At 34.3% G+C, this 26,681-nt stretch overlaps 1 pseudogene; it reads left to right on the plus strand.

Annotated features, from left to right (window-relative positions):
* LOC138317697 (polyamine-transporting ATPase 13A3-like) overlaps window positions 1–26,681 on the plus strand; it is a 69,260-nt pseudogene continuing 42,579 nt past the window's right edge.

The following is a 26,681-nucleotide window of genomic DNA, read 5'->3' on the forward strand; positions in this document are numbered from 1 at the left end:
GCGAAGTACACATGGGATATCATCGGAAACACATTGACTGTCGTGGTGTGCTTATCCAATACGATGGAACTTAAATAGACCTAATGGCTTAATTAGATAACTTTAAACTGAAAGACAATGATCTGTAAGAAAGGTATGGTTTTTTATTTTCGCCGATAATGATTATGTGTACATCACTGTGACTGCAGACGCCAAACTGTTTGTGTACATTTTGTGAATTTTGTTATTGTTTGGTGTGAAACTTGTAGATATGTCGACATGCGCATGCTATCTCCAACTCTACATCATAAAACAACTTATATAGGTTTGGGAACAAGGTAAAGTGTAGTCTGAGACACTAAATGGCCCCAGACACCAGACTTTGACATTATTACAATAGATGTCTGGTGGAGGGCCAGAGCGCAGTGCTATATCAAAAGGTGGAACTCGATCGCTGACACTGTTTGTTATTGGGCCAGGTCATCTCCCATTCAGACTTCATGACCTCCGAGAAGCCCCACTTTCCTTGGTCTTTTCAACAAATGAATAATTTTACTAGATCATATAGAGGTATTATCAACCCCTTAAAGATGCTCCACCGCCGACAGACCAAAAATGATATTCATCATTTGAACAATAATTGGTGTTTAATCGTGTATATAACAGTCTAATTGACACAAAAAATAATTTAAGATAATTTACTTTGCCTTTGGTACATGCGCATTCAGTAGTTCATTTCATAAAGGATATAGTGGTACAGATTTTTTTCGGGATGCAATTCATTATTTTTCATATTTTTAACTTGAAGTAAAATTAGAAGCTCAAACTTTTCAATTGTGGTAATGGTGTAAAGTGAGTATAACTTTTGCAGAAAAATAGTAAATCGTCTGCTCCTGTTTTTAATAGTGAAAAAATACCATTTGTCAGCGGTGGAGCATCTTTAACTATGGCAAGCCAAGTTACTTTTTATTCTTTTATTCAGATATCGGATATCGGAAATTTCCGATATCGGAATTAGAATTCTCAATATCAGAAATTCAATTCTGATATCGGAAATTCTAATTCCGATATCGGAAATTCTAATTCCGATATCGGAAATTCTAATTCTGATATCGGAATTAGAACAAAAATTCTTGATATCAGAAATTCTAATTCTGATATCGGAAATTCTAATTCCGATATCGGGAATTAGAAAACAATATCAGATATGGGAAATTCAATTTCCGATATGGGAAATTCCATTCCCGATATGGGAAATTCAATTCCCGATATCGGAAATTCTCTCTCATTTTCTTGCAATAACTACTCCCTGATAGTCGATGCGCAGACTTTCCACCAACCACATGGGCCGAAGTATGAGGCAAGTATGAGCCTGGAAGTATTAAGAAACGTGGGTAGGGCTGTGCGTGAAATATCCGAATATGTTCGAAATAACAATCAGCCAGATCTATGTACTAGACCAGTGTTTGGTTAATATACCTGCATAGGGTTCGTGAATCAATTGACCAAACGAGGTATGAGGCAGTGATTTTCACGCTTTTAATTCTGTTTCCAGTTCCGGTAAATTGGGAGCACTCATTATTTGCATTGCAGATTATACTTCATTTCCGATATCGGAAATTGAATTCTCGATATCGGAAATTGAAATACCGATATCGGAAATAGAATTACCCATATCAGAATTTGTTGTCTTATTTCCGATATGGGAATTAGAATTTCAGATATCGAAATTAGAATTTGTGATATCGGAATTAGAATTTCCGATATCGGAATTAGAATTTCCGATATCAAAAATTAATATGAATTCCCGATATCGGAAATTAGAATTCCCAATATCGGGAATTGGAATAAAAAGTAACTTGGCTTGCCATACTTAACAATGTTTATTTTATAGGGGAAGAATGCAATCGAAAATTTCTAGAGTGTCACACAAAACACAAAAGCTTTAAATTGGGCTTCGTACTAGTGTTTTAGCGTTGTTTGGCTATGCAATAAGGTCTTTATAATTTTGGAGAAACAGGTTCTTATATAGACCTGTCACCATCTATCACATGTACTGTATTATCGACCCCTTTGATCTATTATCAAACAACCCCCCCCCCCCCCCCCCCCCCACCTCCAACTAAATATTCAAAAGAAACATGTTTAATCAAATATGAAGAGAACATTGTCAAGCAAATCCCATTTGAAAATGATCAACCCGCTTTATAATTGTATTTTCCACAGAATATTGCAATAACTGAATCATGTATTATCCATGAAAAAGGGGTAAGAAATGTTTGTGACCTCACTACTGAAAATGGTACTTTTTGAATTCAAAGAATTCAAAAACACTTTTGAAATATTGTCAGATAATTTCTTATTATTTATATATAAGGGACTTTGTTGATCGATTCAACATTGTAGACATAACAACATCAAAATGCAACTAAAAACACCTTTTATAGACCGTTTATACCTCACCACATTCAGATTATACTTAAAAACACAAAAGTAACCAAAGATATGTATGATAAACTAAATAAAGTGAATACATTGAGGAGCACAGCAGAGATAAAATGTGAAAATGTGACACGTCTATACACATTGCAGAAAGTTTGGCAACATTATTACAAGATTCCTTTTGAAATAACAAACGACAAAAATATTCACTGGTTCCAATACAGATTACAAAACAAAATACTTCCAATCAATCCTACTTAAAAATGATAAATAAAGTAGCAAATGACACATGCAACCTTTGTAATGAAAAGATAGAGTCAATTTAACATATGTTTTGGAATAACCTACAAGTTAAACCAATATGGGATAATATTACACAGTGGGTTTTTGATACATCGCATACAACTTTGAATTTAGACATTATAAAGAGGGTATTATTTGGTTTTGCAGATGTAGAAATAAAAGAAAACTTTATTCCAATCAACTTTATTATACTTAACTCAAAATACTTTATATATTTAATGTCAATAAAGAAGACAAACTTATAAATATAATATATATTTAATGTCAAGAAAGAAGACAAACTTAAACATATAACCAAATTGAAAACATACCTTTTAGAAATGCACAAAATACATAAAACAATTGCCTAAAAACAAAAATACATACAGGAATTTACTTTAATATGGCAGGACATCAAACAAATATTTAATGTTTAAAACAGAATTGATAAATCTATCTTCTACAAATATATGTACATACAGTATATATGATGAGAAACATTTAATTATTTTTATATAGACTACATTATATTTATGCTGATCTGTTTTTGTTTATCTCTTTAATCATAGTTAGACTATGAATGATCATGGTTGAATGTGATCATGATGAGTCATCTAGTTCATGTATGGAAGTGGTGTGGTGATCGAATGAGAGCCCTCCTGTGTGGGGACACTTGTTTATATTTTTGAAGGCTGATCTCAAGGCCCCAACCTTGGCAGCCGTCAGATGTATAACATGTCTGGGGTATAAAATGTTTTTGTGTAAAAAAAAATTTGTTTCCGCTATTTTTCAGAAAATAACTGAAGGGATATGTCTCAAATTCCATATGTAGATTTCCCAAAGACCCTAGTTGTGCATATTGGATTTTGGGACTGATCAGTTAACAAGATTGCCACCCGACCGCCATCTTGAATATTGATAGTTAAAGTTTATTACCGCTATTTCTCAGAAATTACATTCTGTATTAAAGGGATCTTACTCAAATTCCATATGCAGGTTCCCCTAGAACCCTAGTTGTACATATTGCATTTTGGGACCAATCGGTCAACAAGATGGCCAACCTGCCGCCATCTTGAATTTTGGCAGTTGAAGTTTGAAAAGAAGAGAAAAGATACCTCTGTCATATGTCAGACAATTAGATCATTCTTTGGTGGGCACCAGGATCCCTCTGAGATCTCTTGTTAGTCTTAGTTTTAATTGTTTCCGATAATTGTCAGCTATATGATGAAGCTAGTACAATACATGACATGTACATTTTAGTGTATCTAGCTCATGGGTTAAATGAAAATAAAAACAACCGAAGAAAGTCATATATATATGCAATGAATATCACAAATCTAACCCAATGTAAATAAATGAAATAGCCAATGCCATATAGGAAAATGTAATGTGAATGTCTTCAAAAAAGACAAATCTAATCAATGAAGATAAAACAAATATGTTTCTGATTCAGGTGTATAATGTTGTACGTGGAAAAGGTGCTGGAAAAGAAAGTAATTTGACTATTGATGAATCAACATTCATGATATTACTATGGTACAGCAGATGTTTTAAACCCTGTACAAAGTATACTAATCAGAAGATAGAAATGGTTATTTACTTGCTTTCCTTTAGCTACGGCATACAAACCAGACAATGGAGAATTCAATGTCAGATTTGTTAGCACTGAAGACTTTCATGTCATCTTCAAATATTATGCTTATTTACAAAGCGAGTTCAATATAATTATAAAATTACATTTGTATGTAGTTATGGAATTAAAGAAACAATCAACATTTTACATGATATAATTTATTTAAATACTTGCTCATGTCTCGTAGTGTAATCACAATTACATTTTATTCTAAACTTCAGACTTCACATTATAATTCTCTAACAGAATAACCAAAGGGTCAGAGTGTGTTGTGTGTAAACTTGCCTGAAATGATCCTGACATGGTCCTGACAAAGTGATATTATTTTTTCGGGTTGATCTGAAATCCAAGATGGTCGCCACAGCAGCCATCTTGAAAACACATTTTCAACTTCTACTCAAGTTCTACCGGTGCGATTTAGCTGAAACTTGCCTGAAAAGATCTATATAGACATGGTCCCGACAAAGTTTTGTTATTTTTCGGGTCAATCCAAAATTAAGATGGCCGCCACAGCTAAAAACCTCCCTAAAAAATCATGACATGATCATGACAACGTGTTGTTACATATCTGATTGATCCTAAATTGTACATGTAGATGGTTACAATGACACCATATCTAATTAATTTCCTATTCGACTATTGTCAAATGACTGTTAAGGCCCTTTGGTCTCTTGTTTCATTGCCTGACCTTTGAATACAACAGGTTAATATACTGCATTGTTTGCTGTGAACAGGTGACAAGAGTGGGAGTTATGTGACTGGACCCCCAGTTATGGACCCCAACAAAGAGTATGTAAACCCTGGCACTGAAGACCAGATGGTAAGCAATCTCCTCACACAAAATTTCACTGGAATTTCTTTTTTTCAGCTTGAAATTCTGTGTTTTCCACTTGAATTTATAGTTGCACTGAACATTTCACTGGAAATTTCAATAAAAAATTTCACTTGCACTGGCAATTCCAGTGGCTTAATATAAATTTCCAGTAGAAATTCCATGGCAATAACTTAACATGACCAATTCCACTGGCACTGGAAATTCCAGTGACTCTTACATTTCCAATGGAAATTAGTTCTTGCACTAACAATGAAAATTTCAGTCATTCAAAATACAAAAGTAAAAATAGAATTTCCTCTTTTTAAATTAAATCATATATATAATCATAAAGCTATATACTCATATTTTTGAACTTCAAAAGTTATTAGATTACAAAAATCAAAAATGATTTTGAATACTGATGGAAAAAACTACTTTTCAAAGCATAAAGAAAAGCAATATTTCTTATTAAATATTTCAACTTAACATTAAAGTTACATTGGTGTTGATGAGAAAACCTTTGCTATTGAATTATCTTACCGGTATGATTTTATTATGTCACTTGACCATAGGTCATGGTGATCTAGCTAATGCGAAAACTTACGTAAATTATAAACCAAGCTTAATGAAACTTTGTTATGTATTCTAACGTTGGAAAGATCTCGGACGAGTTCGAAAATCAGCTTGATTTGACAGTAATTTACGGAGTTATTGCCCTTTGCACTAATAATTATTATTGGACCATGTGAACGAGATAACTTTAGTAAATAAAAACAGAGCTTAATGAAACTTTGTGTAAAAGAACAAGTTAGAAAATTTGCATTATTCACCGATAATTTACAGAGTTATTGTCCTGTATCATAAAGTCCTTAACCAACATTGTGAATTACATGACCCTAGGGTCTTGCGTTACCCCCTATAGTTTATACATGTATAGGAAAAATACATTTATGAGCATTATTTGCTCAATTTTCGAAGGAAATGGATAAAACTCAGTTGGAATTATCAGCCTGAGATATAGAATTTCAATATATCCTCATAAGTCCTTGCTGACCCCTAGGGACCAGAGGGGCGGGCCAATCAATGACAAATATTCCAAAAAAAATTCTGCTGAATTCACAGATCTGATGGAACCAATTACTCTTCATAGATTAAAAAGTCAAATTTATAAAATCAATGACTTTGACTTCAAGGGCCTAATCGGCCAATTATAGTGTTTAATTATATGTCTTTGTGTGACATTCTGTATCTGAACTCAGGTGACCGTTAAAGACCTCTTGGTAAATTTATTCTAGTTGTATTAATATTCCTACATTTTGTATTACTTGTAGGCTATAGAGGGATACAAACTCAACAGGTGGAAGCGAATGTTTACATATCTGGCGTGTGTGGTGACCTGTGGATTCCTTAGACTTGTGTTCTACTGGTGTCCACACTGGCTGTTACAGTGGACACATTCCCCCTGTCCACTGGGTGAGGCAGAGTCCATACTTCTCTTGGTGAGTACGTGTTCCGCCATTAGTCACAAATAAGTACAGTTTTCGATGCTGGTTTTTTTCCCATTAAATTTTTCCTTCAAACTCTGGTTTTAGTTTTTGTCCATGTATTAGTTGCACTGGTGAATAAGCCACTCTCACGATTTTCAGGGGAAAAAAGTTGCAATTTATATTCCGAAATAAAGGTCCAATTTTTTAATACAACGCAAAGAGCATATATTATAGCTATCTGATATACTATATGTGTAGGACTTAATTGCCCTATAAAGACATCTAGTGGCGACTTCTTGAACCATTTCATTCATAAACTTCCATTCGTAGATTCTCTATTCATTGAATAACATTCCTTTGTACCAATCAGAAAGCGGCATTTCCATTACTGCATTTACTGTAAGGCATTCATGGGAAGACTGCCATTTGATTGGAACATATAACCCCTGCGAATCAATCATGAATAATTCATGAACATTCATGAACTATTCATCAAAAGTAACATTCATGAATGTTCTTGAACATAAAATGGCCTAATGGAAATAATACACAGCATTTATCATGCACAGTTCATGAACCTGTTCATGAATATTTAGTTCATGAAGAAGTTCATGAACAGATTTATGAACATTTGATGAACTGTTCATGAAAGTTCATGAATTATTCATGAACATTAAATGGCCAAATGAAAACAGTAAACAATGCTTCATGATCTGAACTGTTCATGAACAAATTGATGACAGTTCATTAATCATTTGTTCATGAACAGTTCATGAATAAGTGGTCATGAACAGTTCGTGAACTGCATCATAACCAGTTTAATACTGAATCAAAACTCGTAATGCATTACAACTGTAGCAATCATACTTTAATATTGAAAAAAAAAATCATTAAAATGTCTCCACTGACATGTTTATTTTTCAAGCAATGAATTTCCTTTTAAGGAGAAAATGTCAAACTCATAGTATAAATTATAATTAGATGTCATAATGACATACATCATATACAATATATGAAATTATTATTATGCGTTTGTTTTGTTTTTAAAGAGAGTTGAAAATAAATTTCCTTTGATAGCAAATATTTTGAAGAAAACTGCAGTCTATTGTAGTTTAGTACTGAAGTTTACAATGACAGTATATAAGTGCAAGGGCCCTTTGTGTCAACAGTCGTCCATAACAAATTGACATAAAAAGTACTTTATTTTTTCTGGTATGATTAAGCAGCTTTTCTATTCAGGAAAATATCGCTTTCAGCTTTTAAAAGCATGCAATTGAATGAAATAATGACTTACTAACTTTGATAACCGTTTTAGACAAGACAGTATCATGTCTGAAATAAGTTATTTATCAATATCTGAGAAAATGAAGGGCTACCAAGTTTGTTAAAATGAATAACCTTGACCTTCATATAAGATCACCGAGATCAAAAAGGCTAAAATCTTTAAACGACTTCTTGTAAGAGGCCTAGAGACTGGATATTGGATTTGTAGCACTGTGGGGATCAAGGGACCTTCATTCATGGTCTTAATCATCAAATATATCAGAACCTGAACTTCTTCTAATAAAAGAGTTCTTTGTTTTGCCACCACTATATTCTTTGAGGTATTGTATTGTGCCAATAGTCAGACGACCGTTAAGGCCAATGGGCCCTTTTGTTTATTTAACAATTTCTTTCTTATTTTCCGACTGATCCTTAAATGCCATACACCAAAATGAAGATGGGATTATTCCCTTTCCAATACTGTTAACCAACTTTAATTCACGGCTACTAAATTTCGCGAATTCCGCTTCAAAACAAGTTCGCGGAGATTAACTTTCGCGGATCAGACTATTGTTCTACTTTCATTACTTTTTCTGACATAATGAAATATTACTAAGGTATTAAAGGTCTTTTTTTTATGAAACATACTAGTCGTGTACCTGTGTTTGTATAAGGTACGTGTTTCTCATTCGTAATAGGCCTAAGGGTTAATACCTATACAAACATACAGTACGAGAGAATAGAATTCACGATCACACACAAATAAACAAAGGAAACTGCCAGTATTGGCGACGATCAGTATGCCTTCAATTGTGTTTGGGTAAACATGTCTGTATTAGTATAGTTAAAACAAAACAAAACAACATCTAATACATGTAGCTAAAAAATGTACCAAACCTCAATGGTGTTTATATTTAAAGTCTGTGTGAGAACACTCTAATACCCCGACTCCTGTGTTTATATTTAAAGTCTGTGTGGGAACACTCTAATACCCCAACTCCTGTGTTTATATTAAGAGTCTATGTGAGAACACTCTAATACCCCAACTCCTGTGTTTATATTAAGAGTCTGTGTGAGAACACTCTAATACCCCAACTCCTGTGTTTATATTAAGAGTCTGTGTGAGAACACTCTAATACCCCAACTCCTGTGTCTACATTTAGAGTGTGTGTGAGAACAATCTAATACCCCAACTCCTGTGTCTACATTTAGAGTGTGTGTGAGAACAATCTTATACCCCAACTTTTGTGTCTACATTTAGAGTGTGTGTGAGAACAATCTTATACCCCAACTCCTGTGTTTATATTTAGAGTGTGTGTGAGAACACTCTAATACCCCAACTCCTGTGTTTACATTTAGAGTGTGTGTGAGAACACTCTAATACCCCAACTCCTGTGTTTATATTTAGAGTGTGTGTGAGAACACTCTGATACCCCAACTCCTGTGTCTACATTTAGAGTGTGTGTGAGAACACTCTAATACCCCAACTCCTGTGTTTATATTTAGAGTGTGTGTGAGAACACTCTGATACCCCAACTCCTGTGTTTACATTTAGAGTGTGTATGAGAACAATCTAATACCCCAATTCCTGTGTTTATATTTAGAGTGTGTGTGAGAACAATCTAATACCCCAACTCCTGTGTTTACATTTAGAGTGTGTGTGAGAACAATCTAATACCCCAACTCCTGTGTTTATATTTAGAGTGTGTGTGAGAACAATCTAATACCCCAACTCCTGTGTTTATATTTAGAGTGTGTGTGAGAACAATCTAATACCCCAACTCCTGTGTTTATATTTAGAGTGTGTGTGAGAACAATCTAATACCCCAACTCCTGTGTTTACATTTAGAGTGTGTGTGAGAACAATCTAATACCCCAACTCCTGTGTCTACATTTAGAGTGTGTGTGAGAACACTCTGATACCCCAACTCCTGTGTCTACATTTAGAGTGTGTGTGAGAACAATCTAATACCCCAACTCCTGTGTTTACATTTAGAGTGTGTGTGAGAACAATCTAATACCCCAACTCCTGTGTCTACATTTAGAGTGTGTGTGAGAACAATCTAATACCCCAACTCCTGTGTCTACATTTAGAGTGTGTGTGAGAACACTCTGATACCCCAACTCCTGTGTCTACATTTAGAGTGTGTGTGAGAACACTCTGATACCCCAACTCCTGTGTCTACATTTAGAGTGTGTGTGAGAACAATCTAATACCCCAACTCCTGTGTTTATATTTAGAGTGTGTGTGAGAACAATCTGATACCCCAACTCCTGTGTCTACATTTAGAGTGTGTGTGAGAACAATCTAATACCCCAACTCCTGTGTCTACATTTAGAGTGTGTGTGAGAACAATCTAATACCCCAATTCCTGTGTTTATATTTAGAGTGTGTGTGAGAACAATCTAATACCCCAACTCCTGTGTTTACATTTAGAGTGTGTGTGAGAACAATCTAATACCCCAATTCCTGTGTTTATATTTAGAGTGTGTGTGAGAACAATCTAATACCCCAACTCCTGTGTTTACATTTAGAGTGTGTGTGAGAACAATCTAATACCCCAACTCCTGTGTTTACATTTAGAGAGTGTGTTAGAAGCCATCTGCTGTGTTTAAAAACTGCTGTTACAATAGAATTAGGTATTGAGTTGATGCCACACTTACTGATAGAGTAATTGATATTAGAATCAATAGCCTGATCACATTACTATCTATTATACTGATATCAAATTGGAATGAGAGAAATGTGCTGTATAATTAATGTCATAGATGTATAAAAGTGAAGTTATACTTTATGCGTCATATGGTACAATGGAAATTTCACCCTGAAGCTGATTACATTGGTAGCATCCTGTTATAGGGATTATATGAATAAAGCAGGTGGAGCTGAGAGAGGAAGCAGTGTAGAACTTCATTTAGTCATCAGCTCGGCACCTGCATGAATAGAAAAAAAAACAAAAAAACCTTAAAACAATAGACATGTGTTTCATGTTTTGTACTAAATATAGAAGATAATTGAATAATAACTTCAGTATACTGAAATTGATACCGTACACAAATTGATACCCTAATTGAGAAAGCAGTTGAAACTGAGTGTGTGTATCTACCTGAACTATTATAATTACACTTCGTTTTATGCAAATGTTTGCGGTAATTGGTAACTTGGCGGCTGTGCAACAAGTACTGTCAAACCTCAATGTTTAGAAGTTCAAAGGACTGACTGGAAAACTCCGATACATCAAGACTTTGAATTATTCATGATCGAAATAGGATCAATGTTTTTTTTTACTATGACCAACCGTGGCAGTTGTGTACATGTAGTCTTTGTCCTGTAAACTTTATATTCATTTTAATTACCCAAAATAAAACAAAATAAAAATGAAGTATAATACATTGATTTAAAATGATCAATTTACGGTCGGGTTATTATGGCAAAGTTTGAAATGCAACACTTTGAGTATGAGTATAAAGACTTTACTAATATATGTGGTTCACTATTTTTACACACCACTAGCAATGGTGGTGGTAACATCACAAAGTAGTGGGAGGGGTGACAGAAGTATAGGATGGTAAAAGTAGTGAACAAGTGAAAATGAGGTAAAGTGTAGAATAACATCTGAACTGTAATGATAACAATAACAAGAAAAGAAAACAAGTTGAACACTCGATCAGTGTTGTCCTCCATAATGCTCCTCATCAACCGAAAATTATGACAAAACATAAACTCAACAGGTCTGTTTTCATATCCAGAAATTAATTAGCTTGGTCCTATTTCCATTACACATTGTATCAATGTTTAGGTAATATGTTGTAGGACCAGTATAAACGATGGTTCGTGTCCAAAGTCCTCCTCACAACCAAGCATGGCACCAGGTAGGTCTTTTTAATACACTCATTTCTGGTACATTGTACTGTATTTCTCATATTAATTTAAATTGTTGGAAATTTCTCAGAATTTTACAATACATTTTCTTAACCCTGTTATATAAAACTCACAAATTTTAGCATTCTCATTACTGTAAACTTACCTATTTTTTTAGGAAGTTTTATTTTAGCACTTCTTGCATTGTTTTTGAAGTGTTTATTCATGTACACCACTAAGTTTTGTAAATGGATAAATCTGGTATTGAACCAATTGTGCTTATTTGTATCAGCGATTATAAGTCATTATTTACAGTTTGCTGTATTTACTGCAAACTGACTGCACAAAAATGAGTATGTTTGCAGTTTATCGGTTGAAGTAAAATCATGTGCTAATTTTTCATTGTACAGGATCAAAGAGGTGAAGTTATCCCCATCGATTTCCTTCCAGGCACGGCGTCGTAATCATCCAGCACACACAACAGTTCAGGATGCAGCGGTGCGTATTTATGTGGAAACAGAATATAAACTTAATGCTTTTACGTAATATGATCTCATTAAGACTTATATGACCTATAGTCGTCATGTTTCGTACGTCATTGTGAGCCGTCCGCCGTGCGTTAACTTTTCACATTTTGAACTTCTTCTCAAGTTCTACCACTGATATTTGGCTGAAACTTACATGAAATGATCCTGACATGGTTCTGAATGTGTTGTTATTTTACGGGTCGATCCGAAATCCAAGATGGCAGCCACAGCCGCCATCTTAAAAGCACATTTTGTACTTCTTCTCAAGTTCTACCGGTGCAATTTGGCTGAAACTTGCATGAAATGATCCTGACATGGTCCTGACAAAGTGTTGTTATTTTTTGAGTCGATCCAAAATCCAAAATGGCAGCCACAGCCGCTATCTTGAAAACACATTTTGAACTTCTTCTCAAGTTCTGGCTAAAACATGCATGAAATGATCCTGACATGGTCCCGACAAAGTATTGTTACATCTCTGGTTGATCCCAAATCGAAGATGGCTACCATGAAACTATATCTAGTTAATTTCCTATATGTTAAGGTCCTTAGCCTCTTGTTTGAAATAAAATTTGTTGAAAAAAATTGAAAATGATCCTGACATGGTCCTGACAAAATGACATCTTATATTATTAATTTTACTTTTGCCCAGGTAGTCAGATGACCGTTAAGGCCCTTTGGGCCTCTTGTTCTGTATTATCAATGCATAAATATTTGCTTACACATCTGGAGCTCTGGATCTGAGTTATGCTTTTGCAGCAAAATGTAAATGAAAATAATTAAGATTTAAATAAAAAATAAGTGTTGAACATATCAATATTTCAGATGGATGACAGTATTATACGGTATTTTATCGTGAAGAAAGTAAAATACCTGTGGAATCGCCATCATCAAACTTTTGAAAAGCTCAGGTAAATGTCTAATAGAGATTCTGTGGCTAGGTGTTTGTCCATAGGTATGTGTCTAATGTCTATATATAGAATTGTATTGCTAGGTGTGTTTCCATAGATATGTGTCAAATGTCTATATATAGAAATTGGGTTGCTAGATGTATGTCCATAGGTATGTGTCTAATGTCTATATACATAATGTATAGAGATTGTATGGCTAGGTGTGTGTCCAAAGACATGAGTTATTGCCCTTTGCACTAATAATTATTATTGGACTATGATTCGACTCTAACTTATTTACAAAGTAATTTTCCCTTTGCAATAATAATTATTGAACCTTGTGAATGTGGTAATGTGCATAAATAAGCACCAAGCTTAATGAAACTTTGTATGTAGACCTATTGTATGTTCCTATTTCGTGAACAAAGGACATCAGTTGGCTAGTAAATTGCATAACTAATTTATTAGGTGACCGTTAAGGCCCATTGGGCCTCTTTTTATATATAACACGATATATAAAGTCCCTAGAATTATTAAAACACAAAGTGAATATCAGTATCCACTAACCCTGGTTTTTAGGTCAGGATGACCTATAGTCATCATGCTTCATCCATTGTCCTACGCCGTGCACCATCCGTGGTGCGCTGTGAGCCGTTCTACTAGTGCAATCTAGCTGAAACTTGTATGAAATGATTCTGACATGGTCCCGACCAAGTGTTGTTGGCCGCCTCAGCAGCCATTTTGAAAACACATTTTGAACTTCTCAAGTTCTACCGGTGCAATTTAGCTGAAATGATCCCAACCAAGTGTTCTTATTTTTCGGGTCGATCAGAAATCCAAGATGGCCACCACAGCCTCCATCTTGAAAACACATTTTTAACTTCCTAAGTTCTACCAGTGTAATTTTGCTGAAACTTGTATGAAATGATCCTGACATGGTTCCAACCAAGTGTTGTTATTTTTCGGGTTTATCTGAAATCAAAGATGGCCACCACAGCCACAATTTTTAAAATACATTTTTAATTCCTTTTCATGCTCTACCAGTGCAATTTGGCTGAAACTTTCATGAAATGATCCTGATATCCCAACTATGTGTTGTTATTTTTCGGGTCGATCAAAAATCAAAGATGGTCGCCACAGCCGCCATCTTGAAAACACATTTTTAACTTCTTTCTACCAGTGCAATTTTGCTGAAACTTGCATGAAATGATCCTAACGCAGTTCCAAAGAAGTGTAGTTACTTTTCGGGTTTATCTGAAATCCAAAATGGCCACCACAGTGGCCATCTTGAAATAACATTTTAAACTTTTTCTCAAGTTTTACCAGTGTGATTTAGCTGAAACTTGACATATCTTATTAATTTCCTATATGACTTTTGCCAAGGTAGTCAGATGACCGTTAAGGCCCTTGGGCCTCTTGTTAATCTGTCTGATAGCATCTCCTGGAATTTATATACCACTGTGATTTTGTGGTTGCTGCATGTTTATAGACAGGATTTGTTTTGATTACAGAGGATATGATGCATAAAGGCACATCATGTTCCTACTTCCATGCAAAACCCATGGGGACTGACTCCTGAGGAACAGGCCGAAAGGTAGGTTTTGGATTGATCTTAGGAGCATAATTAAGAGACATTGCTGGTAAAAAGTGGTTAATATGCTACAATGAGTATGAAGCCCATACATGAGGCAGCTAGTTGCTAATTTAGAGATAGGTTCTCCCTTACACTCACAGTAGCATTAATTACTAAAACCTCACATGCCCCTTGGTATTTCAGCTGTTAAAGACCCAACACTATCAAAGAATAGTAAATTTTATCTATTCAAAACATGACCAGATGAATTAATGTTTTTCTTCAGTAACTTCACCGAAAAGTTTTCTATTTTACTTTAATACAAAAATCCAAAATGGTAGCCATATATATAGCCACCATATTAAAAACACATTTTGAACTTCATCTCAAGTTCTATAAGTGCGATTTTGCTGAAACTTACCTGAAACGATCCTGACATGGTACTGACTAAATGTTGTTATTTTTCGGGTCGATCCAAATTCCAAGATGGCTGCCACAGTCACCATCTTGAAATCAGATTTTGAAGTTCAAACATTGAAATTTTGTGGTTTATCCACAGGAGTATATATAATTACTGTAACTAATACTGGTTTATCCACAGGAGAGTATAATAATATAACTATACTGGTTTTAGGAGTATATAATTACTGTAACTAATACTGGTTTTATCCACAGGAGTATACATAATTACTATAACTATACTGGTTTATCCACAGGAGTATATATAAAATTACTATAACTGATACTGGTTTTATCCACAGGAGTATATTATAATTACTGTTAAACTGATACTGGTTTATCCACAGGAGTATATATAATTACTATAACTAATACTGGTTTATCCACAGGAGTATATATAATTTCTATAACTGATACTGGTTTATCCACAGGAGTATATATAATTGACTATAACTGATACTGGCTTTATCCACAGGCTGGTTTATCCACAGGAGTATATATAATTACTATAAACTGATACTGGTTTATCCACAGGTTTAATCCACAGGAGTATATTTAGATTACTTATAACTGATACTGGTTTTATCCACAGAGTATTATATAATTACTATAAACTGATACTGGTTTATCCACAGGAGTAATATATAATTACTATAACTGATACTGGTTTTATCCACAGGAGTATATATAATTACTATAACTGATACTGGTTTATCCACAGCTGGTTTATCCACAGGAGTATATATAATTACTATAAACTGATACTGGTTTATCCACAGGAGTTTATATAAATTACTATAACTGATACTGGTTTATCCACAGGAGTATTTTATTACTTTAGCTGATGGTTTATCACAGGAGTATAGATAATTACTATAACTGATACTGGTTTATCCACAGATAAAACTGATATATATCCACAGGGTTTATATAATTACTATAACTGATACTGGTTTATCCACAGGAGTATATATAATTACTATAACTGATACTGGTTTATCCACAGGAGTATATATAATTACTGTAACTGATACTGGTTTATCCACAGGAGTATATATAAATTATCTATAACATAATTGATACTGGTTTATCCACAGGAGTATATATAGTTATTCTATAACTGATACTGGTTTACTGGTTTATCCACAGGATGAGTATATATAATTACTATAACTGATACTGTTTTATCCACAGGAGTATATATACATTTATAACTGATACTGGTTTATCCACAGGAGTATATATAATTACTATAACTGATACTGATTTATCCACAGGAGTAATATATAATTACTAATAACTGATACTGGTTTATCCACAGGAGTATATATAATTACTGTAACTGATAACTGGTTTATCCACAGGAGTATATATAATTACTACTATAACTGATACTGGTTTATCCACAGGAGTATATATAATTACTATAACTATACTGATTTATCCACAGGAGTATATATAATTACTGTAACTGATACTGGTTTATCCACAGGAGTATATATAATTACTATAACTGATACTGGTTTATCCACAGGAGTATATATAATTACTATGTAACTGATACTGGTTTATCCACAGGAGTATATATAATTACTGTAACTGATACTGGTTTATCCACAGGAGTATATATAATTACTATATAACTGATACTGGTTTATCCACAGGAGTATATATAATTACTATAACTGATACTGGTTTATCCACAGGAGTATATATATAATTACTATAACTGATACTGGTTTATCCACAGGAGTATATATAATTACTATAACTGATACTGTTTATCCACAGGAGTATATTATAATTACTGTAACTGATACTGGTTTATCCACAGGAGTATAATATATTACTATAACTGATACTGATTTATCCCACAGGAGTATATATAATTACTGTAACTGATACTGGTTTATCCACAGGAGTATATATAGTTATTATAACTGATACTGGTTTATCCACAGGAGTATATATAATTACTGTAACTGATACTGGTTTATCCACAGGAGTATATATAATTACCAAACGGATACTGGTTTATCCACAGGAGTATATATATAATTACTGTTAACTGATACTGGTTTATCCACAGGAGTATATATAATTACTATAACTGATACTGGTTTTATGCCACTTATAATTACTGTAACTGATACTGGTTTATCCACAGGAGTATAAATTAATATTATCCAACTACTATAACTGGCTACTGGTTATCCACAGCTGGTTTATCCACAGGAGTATATATAGTTATTATAACTGATACTGGTTTATCCACAGGAGTATATATTAATTACTATAACTGATACTGGTTTATCCACAGGAGTATATATAATTACTATAACTGATACTGGTTTATCCACAGGAGTATATATAATTACTATAACTGATACTGATTTATCCACAGGGAGTATATAAACTATAATGTTTACTGTTAACTGATACTGGTTTATCCACAGGAGTATATATAAATTACTTATAACTGAAACTGGTTTATCCACAGGAGTATATATAATTACTATAACTGATACTGGTTTATCCACAGGAGTATATATAATTACTATAACTGATACTGGTTTATCCACAGGAGTATATATAATTACTATAACTGATACTGGTTTATCCACAGGAGTATATATAATTACTGTAACTGATACTGGTTTATCCACAGGAGTATATATAATTACTGTAACTGATACTGGTTTATCCACAGGAGTATATATAATTACTATAACTGATACTGGTTTATCCACAGGAGTATATATAATTACTATAACTGATACTGGTTTATCCACAGGAGTATATATAATTACTATAACTGATACTGGTTTATCCACAGGAGTATATATAATTACTGTAACTGATACATGGTTTATCCACAGGAGTATATATAATTACTGTAACTGATACTGGTTTATCCACAGGAGTATATATAATTACTGTAACTGATACTGGTTTATCCACAGGAGTATATATAATTACTATAACTGATACTGGTTTATCCACAGGAGTATATATAATTACTATAACTGATACTGGTTTATCCACAGGAGTATATATAATTACTATAACTGATACTGGTTTATCCACAGGAGTATATATAATTACTATAACTGATACTGGGTTTATCCACAGAGTATATAAAGTTACTATAACTGATACTGGTTTATCCACAGGAGTATATATATTACTATTACTGATACTGGTTTATCCACAGGAGTATATATAATTACTATAACTGATACTGGTTTATCCACAGGAGTATATATAAATTACTAATAACTGATACTGGTTTATCCACAGGTGTATATATAATTACTATAACTGATACTGGTTTATCCACAGGAGTATATAGTATATATAATTACTGTAACTGATACTGGTTTATCCACAGGAGTATATATAATTACTGTAACTGATACTGGTTTATCCACAGGGAGTATATATAATTACTATAACTGATACTGGTTTATCCACAGGAGTATATATAATTACTGTAACTGATACTGGTTTATCCACAGGAGTATATATAATTACTGTAACTGATACTGGTTTATCCACAGGAGTATATATAATTACTATAACTGATACTGGTTTATCCACAGGAGTATATATAATTTACTATAACTGATACTGGTTTATCCACAGGAGTATATATAATTACTATAACTGATACTGGTTTATCCACAGGAGTATATATAATTACTGTAACTGATACTGGTTTATCCACAGGAGTATATATAATTACTGTATAACTGATACTGGTTTATCCACAGGAGTATATATAATTACTATAACTGATACTGGTTTATCCACAGGAGTATATATAATTACTATAACTGATACTGGTTTATCCACAGGAGTATATATAGTTATTATAACTGATACTGGTTTATCCACAGGAGTATATATAATTACTATAACTGATACTGATTTATCCACAGGAGTATATATAATTACTGTAACTGATACTGGTTTATCCACAGGAGTATATATAGTTATTATAACTGATACTGGTTTATCCACAGGAGTATATATATAATTACTGTAACTGATACTGGTTTATCCACAGGTGTATATATAGTTATTATAACTGATACTGGTTTATCCACAGGAGTATATATAATTACTGTAACTGATACTGGTTTATCCACAGGAGTATATATAATTACTGTAACTGATACTGGTTTATCCACAGGAGTATATATAATTACTATAACTGATACTGGTTTATCCACAGGAGTATATATAATTACTATAACTGATACTGGTTTATCCACAGGAGTATATATAATTACTATAACTGATACTGGTTTATCCACAGGAGTATATATAATTACTATAACTGATACTGGTTTATCCACAGGAGTCTACTTTATGGGATGAATTCTATCCAAGTCAGTGTTACACCTGTTGTTCAACTTCTTATCAAAGAGGTAAGTTTGAAGTAGGTTAAGTGTGAAAAATTGGTTAAGTGTGAAAAATTGGTTGGACATATCATATTGTATACTGTACCATCTTTTGAAATGGTTCTATTAGATACAGAAGTGTGAGCATGCATATGTTACTCAAATATGGTGGCCAGCTGTGGTTGATTAGCCTACGGTACTCGGTCAGCTTTCAAGCCAATATCTTGGACATAATTAAATCTAAATGCCTATCAGATACACATTAGACTTGAATAATACATCTTGGAATTACACCAGGTATGATTTATTAAATGATTTTATTTTAAAAACATCGTTGATGAGATCCCCATTACAGTGTCACCGGCAATTTACAAGCTAACTAGGCCTGTCGCTAGTGCTGTGTAAACAAAGTGTCAATTATAGTGTTAAACTTACTCTCTCCAGTTAATTTTAATGACCAGAAGGTTGTTTTAAGTACTGATAAACAAAAGGAACCGTCTGATTTTGTGGTTTAATAGTGTTTGGAAGCCATGCAAAACGTTTTGAATGAAGATGCAAAAACTGAGATTTTTCTTGTAAATTTTTTTTTTTTTCCAAAATAAAACTGTAAAACGTACCTGCGCACTATACGCGGGAGCGCACTTAAATACGCGCAAATATATGGTATATAACAACCACCTGTCTCTAACGATTGGTTCTTAGACTCCCCATGCGTTTTTACTATGTAATGACTTTGTGTATAACAATCCCACCTGTCGACTTGAGGATGGAAGTTCTAACAACTGTTTAAGGATGAACACCTCTCAGAAGTCAAAATTTTCTTGTATTAAACTTTTTAGATGACGCATTGCGCCATCTGCGGTGCGTAAACTTTCCATTCGAACGACTTCTTCTCAATAACCCAAAGGCCCAGGATACTTATATTTGGCCTGTAGCATGCTGGGATGAAGGGCTACCAAGTTGGTTCAAATGAATGACTTTGAATTTCATTCAAGGTCATAGGGTTTAAAAAGGCTAAAATCTTTAAACAATTTCTTCTCAAGAACCAAAGGCCCAGGGTACTCACATTGGGCTTGCTGCATACGTGAATGAAGGGCTACCAAGTTTGTTCAAATAAATGACCTTGACTGTCATTTAATGTCACAGGGGTCAAAAGGGTTGAAATATTTAAGTGGATTCTTGTGAATGACTAAGAGGCCTAGAGAGGCAAAAACTTCAAAAATCTTCTAAAATTCTGGAAATGGTAGAAGCAGAAATACTCTTTATAGTTGGAAAGGTCTTAAGGCGTTTTATAAAAAGTGTGAATCATATGACCTTGGGGTCTCACGTTACCCCATGGGGAGGGGGTCAAGTTTTTCTTTAGTTTATACAGGAAAAACACATTTATGAACATTCTTTGCTCAATTTTCATGGTAACGAGTCAAGTTTGATTAGAATTATTAACCTGAGATATAGCATTTTAACATCTATATCGGATAAATTCCCACTGACCCCATGGGGGACAAGAGAGGCAGAACCAAAAAGGGTCAAAATGGCTGAAGTTTAAAAAAATCTTCTTCTGAATTAATCACAGGATTGATGGATACAAATACTCTTCATACCTGTAGATTAAAAAGTCAAATTTATAAAATTACTGACTGACTTCAGGGGCCAGTATAGAGTGTTTATATGTGTTTGTTAGAGGTGTAACGATTCAACGATGCATCAATGTATTGCATATTGCTTGGCGGTGCATCGATGCATCTTGTGGAGTTAAATGTAATTAGTATCGCAATACCTAAAAATAAAAATTGAACATTGGACTATCTCCTTTGGTCAATGTCAGCCGATATTTGTTTGTAACAAAATTGCGGAATCCCAGGAATAGCTTAAGACTAAACTTGTGTCAGCGCCTGTGGTCTATAGGCCATTTGCTGGTCTTATTTCGAGTTTCTATCTACTATATCTAGAAACGGAACATGGGAAATGAATAAAAGTGGCATCTTTTGTAATGTGTGTAAGCAAAAGCTAAAATATTCCGAAAATACAACCAATCTAACAATACATTTACAACGACTACACTACATTCGAAGAATCTATCAAAATATCGGGTACGCCTCATATCGCGAACCCTGTATCGTGATAAGTATCATATCGTCACATACCTCGTGATACACAGTACTTATAATGTTTGTTTTATTCTATATCTGAACTCAAGTGACCATTAAGGCCCATGGGCCTCTTGTTGCAGTGTTATTAGTAATTGTTGTGTGAATTCTCCAGGTATGATAATAGAAATACAGAATATACAGAATATAGCAATATTCCATCTGAACTTACATATGGCATGAAAACATGAATTTGACAGTGCATAAATATTATGTTGTAACTAACATTCTATAAGGCATAATACATATTTGTCTTTGCATTTGAATGATTTTTATTGTTTTATTCACCAATTAAAACTGGATAATTTTCTAAAGATTACTGAGGAAAAACTAACGTATCAAAATTGCCCAGTTATGGCACATATTCCTTAAATGTTTTTGTGGTTTATGAATGTTTTACCAGGTGCTGTCGCCATTCTATGTGTTCCAAGTCTTCAGTATGTGTGTCTGGTACTCTGATGAATATTATATCTACGCCACATGTATCCTCCTCATCACGACTGTATCCATCACCACTTCTATCTACCAAACTAGATCTGTGAGTATTTATCATCACGACTGTATCCATCACCACTTCTATCTACCAAACTAGATCTGTGAGTATTTATCATCACGACCGTATCCATCACCACTTCTATCTACCAAACTAGATCTGTGAGTATTTATCATCACGACTGTATCCATCACCACTTCTATCTACCAAACTAGATCTGTGAGTATTTATCATCACGACTGTATCCATCACCACTTCTATCTACCAAACTAGATCTGTGAGTATTTATCATCACGACTGTATCCATCACCACTTCTATCTACCAAACTAGATCTGTGAGTATTTATCATCACGACTGTATCCATCACCACTTCTATCTACCAAACTAGATCTGTGAGTATTTATCATCACGACTGTATCCATCACCACTTCTATCTACCAAACTAGATCTGTGAGTATTTATCATCACGACTGTATCCATCACCACTTCTATCTACCAAACTAGATCTGTTAGTATTTATCATCACGACCGTATCCATCACCACTTCTATCTACCAAACTAGATCTAGTACCTCACACTTATCTACATCTGTGAGTATTTATCATCACGACTGTATCCATCACCACTTCTATCTACCAAACTAGATCTGTGAGTATTTATCATCACGACTGTATCCATCACCACTTCTATCTACCAAACTAGATCTGTGAGTATTTATCATCACGACTGTATCCATCACCACTTCTATCTACCAAACTAGATCTGATTTTGAGTATTTATCATCACGACTGTGAGTATCCATCACCACTTCTATCTACCAAACTAGATCTGTGAGTATTTATCATCACGACTGTATCCATCACCACTTCTATCTACCAAACTAGATCTGTGAGTATTTATCATCACGACTGTATCCATCACCACTCTATCTACAACTAGATCTTGAGTATTTATCATCACGACTGTATCCATCACCACTTCTATCTACCAAACTAGATCTGTGAGTATTTATCATCACGACTGTATCCATCACCACACTTCTATCTACCAAACTAGATCTGTGAGTATTTATCATCACGACTGTATCCATCACCACTTCTATCTACCAAACTAGATCTGTGAGTATTTATCATCACGACTGTATCCATCACCACCACATCTATCTACCAAACTAGATCTGTGAGTATTTATCATCACGACTGTATCCTTCACCACTTCTATCTACCAAACTAGATCTGTGAGTATTTATCATCACGACTGTATCCATCACCACTTCTATCTACCAAACTAGATCTGTGAGTATTTATCATCACGACTGTATCCATCACCACTTCTATCTACCAAACTAGATCTGTGAGTATTTATCATCACGACTGTATCCATCACCACCACATCTATCTACCAAACTAGATCTGTGAGTATTTATCATCACGACTGTATCCTTCACCACTTCTATCTACCCAACTAGATCTGTGAGTATTTATCATCACGACTGTATCCATCACCACTTCTATCTACCAAACTAGATCTGTGAGTATTTATCATCAAGATTGTATCCATCACCACGTCTATCTATCAAACTAGATCTGTGAGTATTTATCATCACGACTGTATCCATCACCACTTCTATCTACCAAACTAGATCTGTGAGTATTTATCATCACGACTGTATCCATCACCACTTCTATCTACCAAACTAGATCTGTGAGTATTTATCATCACGACTGTATCCATCACCACTTCTATCTACCAAACTAGATCTGTGAGTATTTATCATCACGACTGTATCCATCACCACTTCTATCTACCAAACTAGATCTGTGAGTATTTATCATCACGACTGTATCCATCACCACTTCTATCTACCAAACTAGATCTGTGAGTATTTATCATCACGACTGTATCCATCACCACGTCTATCTACCAAACTAGATCTGTGAGTATTTATCATCACGACTGTATCCATCACCACTTCTATCTACCAAACTAGATCTGTGAGTATTTATCATCACGACTGTATCCATCACCACTTCTATCTACCAAACTAGATCTGTGAGTATTTATCATCACGACTGTATCCATCACCACTTCTATCTACCAAACTAGATCTGTGAGTATTTATCATCACGACTGTATCCATCACCACTTCTATCTACCAAACTAGATCTGTGAGTATTTATCATCACGACTGTATCCATCACCACTTCTATCTACCAAACTAGATCTGTGAGTATTTATCATCACGACTGTATCCATCACCACTTCTATCTACCAAACTAGATCTGTGAGTATTTATCATCACGACTGTATCCATCACCACTTCTATCTACCAAACTAGATCTGTGAGTATTTATCATCACGACTGTATCCATCACCACTTCTATCTACCAAACTAGATCTGTGAGTATTTATCATCACGACTGTATCCATCACCACTTCTATCTACCAAACTAGATCTGTGAGTATTTATCATCACGACTGTATCCATCACCACTTCTATCTACCAAACTAGATCTGTGAGTATTTATCATCACGACTGTATCCATCACCACTTCTATCTACCAAACTAGATCTGTGAGTATTTATCATCACGACTGTATCCATCACCACGTCTATCTACCAAACTAGATCTGTGAGTATTTATCATCACGACTGTATCCATCACCACTTCTATCTACCAAACTAGATCTGTGAGTATTTATCATCACTGACTGTATCATCACCACATCTATCTACCAAACTAGATCTGTGAGTATTTATCATCACGACTGTATCCATCACCACTTCTATCTACCAAACTAGATCTGTGAGTATTTATCATCACGACTGTATCCATCACCACTTCTATCTACCAAACTAGATCTGTGAGTATTTATCATCACGACTGTATCCATCACCACTTCTATCTACCAAACTAGATCTGTGAGTATTTATCATCACGACTGTATCCATCACCACGTCTATCTACCAAACTAGATCTGTGAGTATTTATCATCACGACTGTATCCATCACCACTTCTATCTACCAAACTAGATCTGTGAGTATTTATCATCACGACTGTATCCATCACCACTCTATCTACCAAACTAGATCTGTGAGTATTTATCATCACGACTGTATCCATCACCACTCTATCTACCAAACGATCTGTGAGTATTTATCATCACGACTGTATCCATCACCACTTCTATCTACCAAACTAGATCTGTGAGTATTTATCATCACGACTGTATCCATCACCACATCTATCTACCAAACTAGATCTGTGAGTATTTATCATCACGACTGTATCCATCACCACTTCTATCTACCAAACTAGATCTGTGAGTATTTATCATCACGACTGTATCCATCACCACTTCTATCTACCAAACTAGATCTGTGAGTATTTATCATCACGACTGTATCCATCACCACATCTATCTACCAAACTAGATCTGTGAGTATTATATTATCATCACCACTTCTATCTATCACCATATCTTCTATCTACCAAACTAGATCTGTGAGTATTTATCATCACGACTGTATCCATCACCACATCTATCTACCAAACTAGATCTGTGAGTATTTATCATCACGACTGTATCCACACCACTGTATCTATCTACCAAACTAGATCTGTGAGTATTTATCATCACGACTGTATCCATCACCACTTCTATCTACCAAACTAGATCTGTGAGTATTTATCATCACGACTGTATCCATCACCACTTCTATCTACAAACTAGATCTGTGAGTATTTATCATCACGACTGTATCCATCACCACTTCTATCTACCAAACTAGATCTGTGAGTATTTATCATCACGACTGTATCCATCACCACTTCTATCTTAAACCAAACTAGATCTGTGAGTATTTATCATCATGACTGTATCCATCACCACTTCTATCTTAAACCAAACTAGATCTGTGAGTATTTATCATCACGACTGTATCCATCACCACTTCTATCTACCAAACTAGATCTGTGAGTATTTATCATCACGACTGTATCCATCACCACATCTATCTACCAAACTAGATCTGTGAGTATTTATCATCACGACCGTATCCATCACCACTTCTATCTACCAAACTAGATCTGTGAGTATTTATCATCATGACTGTTTGCATAACAATGGATCGATTATACATGTTGATTCTAAAAAAAGTTTTGTAGCAAATCAACCAGTATTATACTTATATTGAAAAGTGAACCCAGGTAACTAGAAAATTAACAAAGATTTTTAAAGTTGATTAACAAGACTTTTAATACAATTGTATTAAATCTCTGTTCTTTTGATTCCAAATATGTCCTATTCCGTCTTTGAATAGAGTTGCAGAGTTAGCTCCCTTGTGGGTAGGTATCGATTGTTATGTCATTATTTTGTGAGCGCAATGCACATCATTTTCTCAGACAATTATGACATTGTGCTT

The sequence above is a fragment of the Argopecten irradians genome, chromosome 1 (genome assembly GCF_041381155.1).
Source record: "Argopecten irradians isolate NY chromosome 1, Ai_NY, whole genome shotgun sequence".
Taxonomy (NCBI): Eukaryota; Metazoa; Mollusca; class Bivalvia; order Pectinida; family Pectinidae; genus Argopecten; species Argopecten irradians.